At 48.7% G+C, this 9,410-nt stretch overlaps 1 long non-coding RNA gene across 3 annotated transcripts; it reads right to left on the bottom strand.

The window, feature by feature from the left end:
- Positions 1-1,540: 1,540 nt before the first annotated feature.
- LOC102008419 lies at positions 1,541-9,343 on the bottom strand. 3 transcript variants are annotated; one of them, XR_001233788.1, is made up of 5 exons: positions 9,251-9,343; positions 6,793-7,154; positions 2,710-2,906; positions 2,043-2,226; positions 1,545-1,903 (listed from the first exon to the last, which is right to left on the bottom strand). It is a non-coding gene; the product is annotated as an uncharacterized LOC102008419 (long non-coding RNA). The 3 variants fall into 3 exon arrangements; XR_001233789.1 differs by having other exon boundaries at positions 1,547-1,903; positions 2,043-2,141; XR_260709.2 differs by lacking the exon at positions 2,710-2,906 and having other exon boundaries at positions 1,541-1,903; positions 2,043-2,709.
- Between the last annotated feature and the right edge of the window lie 67 nt (positions 9,344-9,410).

The raw sequence follows: 9,410 nt of genomic DNA, 5'->3' as shown, positions 1-9,410 counted from the left end.
CCCTTGGTACAGGTTTTCTTTGAGACAGGGTCTCACTATGCAGTTTAGGCTGGCCTTGAACTCACTATGTAGCCCAGGCTGGCCGCAAACTTGAAGTGATCAGGATTGTCAGTGTAGCCTCAAACTCAAGACAATCCTGCTTCAACCTCCTGAGTGGTGGGATTCTAGGCATGCTCCACCATGACGGCAGGAACTTGCCTTTCATTAGGGACAAGCCCACTGCAGAAGTTATAATTGTATCGTTGCTGATGGTGAGCGCTTGGCCTGCTGTCCAAGCCACTTTCCTGAACTGGTCCCGGTTGCCTTGCCTTCTGGAAGTGGGATTTCCTTGTTCTAAACCGCAGACCTGTCTTGGTCTCTGCTCGCAGCTTGTGGGTCCTCCTCGACTCTGACCTTGATAAACCAACTCCTTGGAGCTAATGGGATTTGCAGGACACCTAAGGGGACCAAGGGAGCAATGCTGAGTTCTTGGGTAAGGAAGAGAGGTGATGAAATGGATGGTGGAGGGAGCTTAATGGGGAATTAAGTGTGGGCAGAGACTGAAGTCAGCAAGGTCATTGAGAGAACACTTGCAGTAATAACACCATGCAAGGGTGTAGATGTCCTAGCATTATCTTGTCTAATCCCTCAAACCTCCGAGCATGGGGAGCTTGTCTAAAACAGGCCTGCTGGAAGGGGACCAAGAGATGGAGGGAAGGTGGGAGGCAGGAGAAAAGAACTGAGATGTGTTATGTGCATGTGCCAACCCCCCACCAGGAATGTGATCATTAAGTCCTGCAAGCATGGACTGATAAAAACAAAAATGAAGGAATCAGCCTGCTGATGAAAGGATGTGTTCTGTCCGACCTGGAAATAAATGCATAGTTGGCCTCTGGCATTTCAAAGGTGCTTGATCAGAATTTGAATGAGAAAGCCAAGCCAGGACTTAGACAGGTACATTCAGGTGGACTAAAGTGGTGCTGAGAGGAAGCAAGGCAGGAAGCTGGGAGTCCAGGAGCTGGACGGGCCTCACAGAGTGTGGAGGGGGATGGGCCAAAGAGGGTCCAGGAACCTGAGCCTGTGAGTGTGGTCAGTTATCCTGGAGCTGCCGAAGCAGGAGGATCACAAGTTTGAGGCCAACCTGGGCTACATAGTGAGACCGGTTTCAAGAAAACAAAAGAACCTGAATTAAATTTCTGGGCAAGTGAGTCAGAGAAGTAGGGGAAAGGGGGCAGGATTTGCAATGGGGTTCTGTTGTCACCTCCTGGGGCCAGTGTGACTGAGGGCAGACGTCTGGTGGTCCGCTGGACACCAGCACCCAGGCCAGCCCCGTGCAGGGAGCTGTGTGCAGGAGGCCGGATGAACTCATGTCAGGGGTGGGGGGCACAGAAGGGAGCTTTCGTAGTGGAGGGAGAGGCGGCCAGAACGGCATCAGGCACGGGCTTGCTTGGGAGGAGGAAGCGGAACACAGCCAAGGACGTGCAGCGCCTACACTCCAGGTGAGGAGAGCTGAGCAAAGGCCAGAGGAGCGGCAGAAGGGTACGAGAGTGAGAAAACACTTCGCTGATTGAAGGTAAGCCTGACCACTACACAAGTCTACACTTGGGACAGGGGTTCCAGGTAAAGCGAGGTTTCAGGCAGCTACAGTAAAGGATAAAAGACCCCAGCCTTTATTTATATTTTCCTTTTAAAATTTTTATTTATTATTTTATTTTATTTTATTTATTTTTGAGGCAGGGTCTCACCAAATTACCCAGGCTGGACTCAAAACTTTCGATCCCCCTGCCTGAGCGTCCCAGAGAGCTGGAATCACAAGTGCGCGGCACCACGCCCGGCTGTCGGTCTTTAATACGATCAGTCCTGAGTCCCCACTGGACACTCCTGATGAGTAGATCGAGCCCCGTCTCACATGATCGTTCTGACACTGCCAGAGCACAACACAAACCCTTAGTCCACACGCATCCATTAACCGGTTACCAACCCTAACTCTAGGTGTCCGCCAGGGGGCAGCAGAACCCAGGGCTCGCCGGTGCTTCCTTCGGGAACAAACACCCCACACTGACCTGAGGGTTTCATCATCCCTTGACTCATCCGGCTCTGACTCTAGCTCCAGGGGGGCAGGTGTGTGGGCGCAGCTGGCAGCGGCGGTGCCTCCCAGTGCCCTAGTAAGGTTTCGAAAACTGAACTGCTTGGGGGCAGTGCTCTCTGGCCTGGGTGCCGAGGTGGGGGCCCGGTCTGGTCTTGCTCCTGGGGGTCAAGGCCTGGGGTAGCAGATCCCCTCACGCCTCAAGATTCCTTTGGAGTCCTCCCTCCACCTTCACTAAGAAGCTGATGGCCTCTTCCGGACTCTGAAACCCTTTGCCTTTGTTCAGTAAGAGTGGCAGCCCAGACCCCGGCCCTTACTCCGCACCTCCGCTCTCTCGGGCTTCAGTTCGGTCATCTTTCGGGCCCCCAGAGGATGCTGGGGAACAAAGACCAAAATATCCGGCCCCTCCCCCTGCCTGCCCAAGTTTATATGTTCGCCAGGGCCCCGCACTTCCGGTTGCCCCTTGGCACCCGTTGATGAGCTTCTAGAGCCCTGGACACTGAGCCCCGCCCCAGTGACTCCAGTTTAATGGCGCTAGGTGGGGCACAGTGGTTTTTAAAGCTTTCCTTGTGATTATATGCAGCAGCATTGAGAACTTCCGCGTCCAAGGTCTTGCTACCCAAGATGCGGTTGTGGGCCAGCACCTGAGAGAGAGTGACAGTGGTGCTGGAGCTCGGCATCCCCTCGCAGCCTGCGGAACCGGAACCTGCATTTCAGCCAGGTCCCCGGATGCGGAAGTCGTGCGGGTCTGCACAGTGCTCCTCCTCCTGGCTCCCTGGTATGGTTCCCCATAGGCACAAGGTGTTTTCAAGTTGTAGGGGTGACTTTCTGAATGTTTACGCTGTGATAGGTGGAAAGTAGATATTACATGAAGACACAACATCCACTGAAACAAAAACGCCACAGAAGCAATACCTTTACAGCCCATAATGCGCTCTCATTAATTCCACAGGTATTTTTCTGTTTTTGTTTTTCTTTGAGACAGGGTCTTGCTATGTAGCCCAAGCTGACCTCAAACTCACAGAAATCCTCATGTCTTAACCTCCGAAGTGCTGGGATTACAGGCTTGTTCTACCATGCCCTGCTCCATAAATATTTTTGGCCCTCGCTTTGTGCTACGCAATTTTCCACTTGCCTGTGCCTAGCCAAAATCTATGACATTGTGGAGTTTATGTGTGTTGGTTGTGTGTGTGTGTGTGTGTCAGAAAGTTCAAACCATAGATATGAAAGGCATGCTGGAAGATTAATACAAAACTTATAAAGATTATATTTTGCTGGGTGTAGTGGCACATGATTGTAATCCCAGTACTCAGGAGGCTGATGCAGGAGATCACAAGTTGGAGGCCAGCCTGGGTTACAGAGTGGCTTCAAGGCCAGCCTGAACTACATAGTGAGACCCTGTCTCAACAAACAAACAAAAAATAAAAGTTATGTTTTGAGGCAGGACTTCTGGGATGTTGATAATGGTCTAGACCTTGAGCTATGTGTTGGATACATTCACTTTGTAAACATGTACTTTCTCCCCTCTTGTATGTCAGCTAAATCTAAAAAATTATATTTTAGTATTTTCTATTCTGTTGTTGTCCTTGTCATTGCAAAAAGAAAAGCCAGAGCCAGGTGGATTTTTTTTTTTTAACTCAAGGTGTCACATGTGCTAGACGAGTGCTATCCCACTGAACTACATCCCCAGTCCTTTTTTCTGTTTGAGACAGTCTTTGTAAGTTTACCCAGGGTAGGTTCAAACTTGCAGTCCTTCTGCCTCAGCCTCCTATGGTGCTGGGATGATGGGTGTATGCCACTATGCCTGGCTTGGATCTGGCTCTTAAAGGAGACTGGATGATGATTCTCCTACAAGAATCATCCAACCAACCTAGAATAGCAATGGCAATTTTGGTTTTTTGTCTGTTTTTCTTCCGGTAGCAGGAATTGAACTCACAACCTTGTGCTTGCCAGGCAGGTGCTGTGCTGCTGAGCTAAATCCCCAGCCCCACAATGGCAATTTTGGGCAACAGAGGCAAGGCAGGGAGCATCACAATCCCTGATTTGAAATTATACTATAAAGCTATGATGATATAAACAGTGTGGTGCTGGCAAAAACACTGACCCAAAGCTCAATGGAACAGACTAGAAGATGCAGAAACAACACTAGACATATTCAGTTATCTTATAAATGGTGCTGGAAAAACTGGCTTTTCACATGATGAAGATTAAAATTAGACCTATATCTTTCACTATGCACTAAACTAAATTCAAAATGGATCAAAGATCTAAATATTAAGATAGAAACATTAAATCTGCTGGAAGATAGGTAAAACTCTTGAAGCCATTTGTGTAGGCAAAGACTTTATGAATAAAACCCTGATCACACAGGAACTATCGCAAAAAATCACAACTAGGATCTTATCTCATTAAAAAATTTTTGTACAGCAAGAGAAACCACCAACAAAGTAAAGAGACAACATACAATGTGGGAAAATATGTTTGCCAGCTATTCCTCAGACAAAGGATTACTATCAAGAATGTATAAAGCTGGGCATGGTGGCACATGCCTGTAATCCCAGCACTCAGGAGGCTGAGGTAGGAGGATCGTTGTGAGCTCAAGACCAGCCTGGGCTACAAAGTAAGCTGAAGGCCAGCCTGAACTGCATAGCAAGACCTTGTCTCAAAAAGACAAAAAAAAAAAAAAGAATGTATAAAGAACCCAAAAAAAATCAGACCTCCTAAATTTAAAGATCCAATCCAAAAATAGGCATCTGAGATGCATACACATTTCTCAGATGAGGAAATACAAACAGCAAATAAATATATGAAAAAATGTTCAATGTCACTGGTCATTCAAGAGATGCAAATTAAAACAACACTGAGATTCCATCTCACCCCGGAAAGAATGGCTATTATCAAGAAATCAACCAATAACAAATGCTGGAGGGGCTGGAGGGAAAAAGGAACCTTTCTCCACTGTTGGTGGGAGTGTAGACTGGCACAGCCACTATGGAAATCAGTGTGGAGATTCCTCAAAAAACTAGGGTTGGAGGTCCTATTTGACCTACCTATTCCCCTTCTGGGTATCTTCCCAGAAGAATGACCACAGTGATATATGTGCATCTATGTTTTTAGCAGCACAATTTGTAATAGGTAGATCTTGGAAACAACCCGAATGCCTACCAACCAAGGAATGGATAAAAACGATGTGGTCTTTTTATATAATGGAGTATTATTCAGCCATAAAGAAGGATCAACTGGAGACTTTTATAGATAAATGGATGTAACTTGAGACCATACCCAGAATTGAACTAAATCAGATGCAAATGTGTAAACATCGTATTATCTTTCTAGTTCGAGAAGCTGAAAGAGTAAATAAGATCCAAAATGTACAATAGTTATTGTAAAATGGGAAGAAATTTCAAAAGGATAGAGAAACTGGTTTGAGGGGGTTATGGTTTGTGTCTGGGCGTCCCCCGCAAAGCCTCATGCGGTCATGGGGCGGGCTTTAAGAGTTTGATTATGGATGTGAAAGCTACACCCACCCTGGGGCAGATAGTTTTGCATATGTAACGGAGGAAAAGAGGCTACTTGCCGCCATTCCTCCCTTTTTGTGCTTGCTGCCTTTGCTATCTACCGCCGCCGCCGTGAACTGTTTCCTCTGCCATGTGGCACTCTGCCTTGGAGCCAGCCAACTATGGACTGAAACCTCCACAGACTGTAAGCTAAATAAACCTTCCCTTCCTTCATTTTAGGTGTCAGGTATTTTGTCCCAGCAACCAGAGAAAAGTAACCGAGACGGGGAATGGAAAAAATAAGGAAGGGAAAAGCAAAAGGAAAAAATATATATACATATAAAAGATACTTAAGATAGTTATACTACTGATTTCCCTTAGTTCACTGAAAGGATAAGTTCGTGCTAATAAACCTTGGACAATTAAATGCTGATATCTTGTACTCTGAGTAACTCATTTAAAAATAACCGTATGCAATGTATTAACGGTTGTTACCCTCCTATCATATTGTTTTGGAATTTTTTTCCTTTGAAATAAAATAAATAAATAAATCTGTAAATGTGAGGGAAAAAAATCATCCAGCCAGGCTGAACAGGATGGAGCTGTTTGACCTCTTGGTTTGTTTAATCTGGAGCTTGATTTACAGTGTGAATCTAAGGTCTTTGAAGAACCAGTCTCTGTTCAAGTCTGTAGACTGTGTGACCAGAGCAAAGTGACTGGAGAGACAGAATACTGTGGGTCAGTAGGCAAGTTATTTCTGGCTAGCTCTGGTCCCTTTTAGTAGCCATTTACTATCAACTCCTGCATCTGACCGAACATCCATGCTACTTCTTTTTGTTGTTTTGTTTTTTTGTTTTTTTTGGTTTTTCTCTGGTACCGGGAACCGAACTCACGACCTTGCGCTTGCCAGGCAGGCACTTTTGCCGCTGAGCTAAATCCCCAGCCCCTCCATGCTACTTCTTGATGAAACTCTTGTTGAAGAGCGGGCTGTGGTGGCACATGCCTGTAATCCCAGCATTGGAGAGGGTGAAGCAGGAAATACCCCAAGGTTGCTCACAGGCTGGACAACTCAGTGACTTAGTGAGATTCTGTCTCAAAATAAAAAATGAAAAGGTCTGGGGATGTAGCTCAGTGCAAAATCCCTGGGTTTGATCCCCAATACCACCAAAAAAAAAAAAAAAAAAAAAATCTGAAACTGTAGAAGTTTCCCCACTTCTGTGGCCCACATACCTGAAGGTCCCACCAGCATAGTGGATAAATGTATGGAGACTTCCTTTTGTCCTGTGTCTGTAACAGTTGAAGAAACCACTTCCACGGTAGAACCTGTCACCCAGCAGAGCTGGAGTCTGTTTCTTGGGCCATGGTTCTCATGCTTGCTGAGGGTATTATTTCTCTGCAGACAGACTTGTTATTTTACATTGCCAACTGGCAGGGAAACTTGCTCCAAATGGGCTGACTCCTGGGCTGGTGTTGCTCGATTGCACGTTAGCAGACGATGGGCTCAGAGAACTGGATTTGACTTTGGGGTCTGCAGTGGCCAGCTGTGTAGTGCTGAGCAAGTCCCTCAGCCCTGCGCAGCCTCAGTCCGGCACCTGTAAAGTGGGGATATCGTGGGCTGCTACGGCCCGGGGGTGAGGGGCAGATGCGGGGCTCTACCCTAGACTTCCCACCCCTCAGCAAGTGTTATTACGGAATTCTGTAGTAGGAGAGAGGATGGGGAAGTTATCTCTCTGTTTATTTCACCCCAAATGGAATTCCACCTTTCTTTCTCATTGCTCAGACAACACCAGAGCCCCACAATTTAAAGGTGGAGGGCCGGGGGTATAGCTCAGCAGCACAAGCGCCTGCCTGGCAAGCACAAGGTCCTGAGTTCAATTCCTGGTTAAAAAAAAAAAAAAAAGCTTGGTAAAGGTGGAAAGGTTTATTCTGGTTCACGGTTACAGTCCATGGTTGGCTGGCTCCAAGGCAGAAAACAGCATGGCCCAGGGCCCTGGTAGGGGAAAAGCTGCTTCTATCCTGGCCAATAGGAGGCAGAGAGAGAAGGGAGGAGAGAGATCAACCCTTCCAGGCTGCACCCCAGAGACTGTCTCCTAATAGCAAATTGGCTATCAGCCGCCATAATACAATAACCTTCCAAAACCCCACCTCAGTGAGTGAGCCTTGTGGGGATATAGATTCAAACCCCAACAGAGGAAGCCCCTGCCTGAGCGAGGGCAAGCGCCTGAGCTTCGTGTTTTCCTCACACCCAAAGCCACCCAGCTAGGCCCTGTGCAAGGGTCTGGAACTCAACCTCTTCCGGGGGCCATGCTGCCCGCTGGCTGTGGATCCCAAGACTGTCTTCCCGCCTTTCAAAAGCCAGTATTAGGAAACAAGAGCTGACTGGAAAGAAGGGCTGACAGCCAGAGGATACAGCAGTGGTGGGATGGGGCGAGCTATGTCCCCCAATAAAAGACCATTTGGGGAACTGGAGTCTACTGAAGGGCTCCACAGGATGGGAGGGGAGGGACAGTGGGGCAACGGCAGGAAAGCTGCGCCCTGAGTGAGTCTTCTTCATCCAGGACTGTCTCTTTTCTGGCTGGAACATTTGATTGACCCTGATCTCCTTGGGCCAGTTCCTGTAATTCTGCAGGCAGATTAAACCTCACAACGATCACATGTTTTGTGCTCATCGAGGACAGGACTACAATAAGGAGGGGCGCGCCCTACTCAGATGTTATCTTAGGGTCACTGGATGACTTGGGTTTTGGCAATCCAGGGAAAGTTTTAGCAGTGAACGTGTTTAAGGCTTTCCATTAGAGTGCAGAACGCCAAGCAAATGGAGCGGGGTCTAAGGACAGCTGGTAAATGGCAGGTGTGGAAGTCTACCCAGTTCCCTGCTGACTGACCTTCACTCCAGAGTTGTTTTATTATCACAGTCACTTTATAGGTGAGGTGGAGACAGTCACAGGCTGAATGTCCCCGCGCTTTTGGGCCTTAGGCGTTGCGCCCGAGCTGCCTGCATCTTGATTGCGGGCAGCACGGGTCCTGGGAACCGGAACTCTGAGTGTTTTCCCTGGGGTGCGTGTGGGCACAGGGAGAGGACCCCCTTCTCTTAGGGCTGTTTCTGCTCAAGACCCCTGTGGGAAGTGTCACAGGCTTGAGACAAGCTCTCCCTTGTTTAGGAGCCTTCCCTAGGCCTCAGAAAAAGACTGCAGGTGGCCCTGGTGCCCAGGCCGTGGGGCGGCCACAGACATGAGGACTAGAGTCCACTCTCACAGGATGTGACCTGGGAAACCTTCCAACTCCTCCTCCTCTCTCTATTTCTTTTCTTTTCTTTTCTTCCGGTACCAGAAATCGAACTCACGACCTTGCACTTGCCAGGCAGGCGCTGTGCCACTGAGCGAAGTCCCCAGCCCCTCTCTATTTATTTTCGTTAGGCTTTCTGAGCAGGGTCTTGCTCTGTAGCCCAGGCTGGCCTAGAACTGGTGGCCGTCCTCCTCCCTCAGCCTCCTGAACACGGAGATCACCGGGATGCTGCGCCACGCCGGCTCGGCTCGGTCCTCCTCCTTTCAGAGCCAAGCAACCGGGGCCGAGGCGAAATGACATTTTATATTCACAGGCTAAGTCAGCCGTAGCCAAACTGCTAGCTACTTAGAACTGCAGTCTCAGCCCAGTGCTCCCCCAGGGGTCTCCCAACTTTGTGCTGTACCTCTCCACCCTTTGGTTGCACAAGAAGGTGCCAGACGGGCCGTGGGCGGAGCAACGGGCGCAGAAGGTGGAGAGGGTGAAGAACGGCGCTCAGGCACGGATCTGGCCCTTTAAAAGGGCGGGTCCCAACCCACCAGGCCCCGCCCCCGGGGCGGCGCAGG

Source organism: Chinchilla lanigera, unplaced genomic scaffold, assembly GCF_000276665.1.
Source record: "Chinchilla lanigera isolate Chin_1 unplaced genomic scaffold, ChiLan1.0 scaffold00019, whole genome shotgun sequence".
In the NCBI taxonomy this organism is placed as follows: Eukaryota; Metazoa; Chordata; class Mammalia; order Rodentia; family Chinchillidae; genus Chinchilla; species Chinchilla lanigera.
This window is presented reverse-complemented; position numbering and strand designations above follow the sequence as displayed.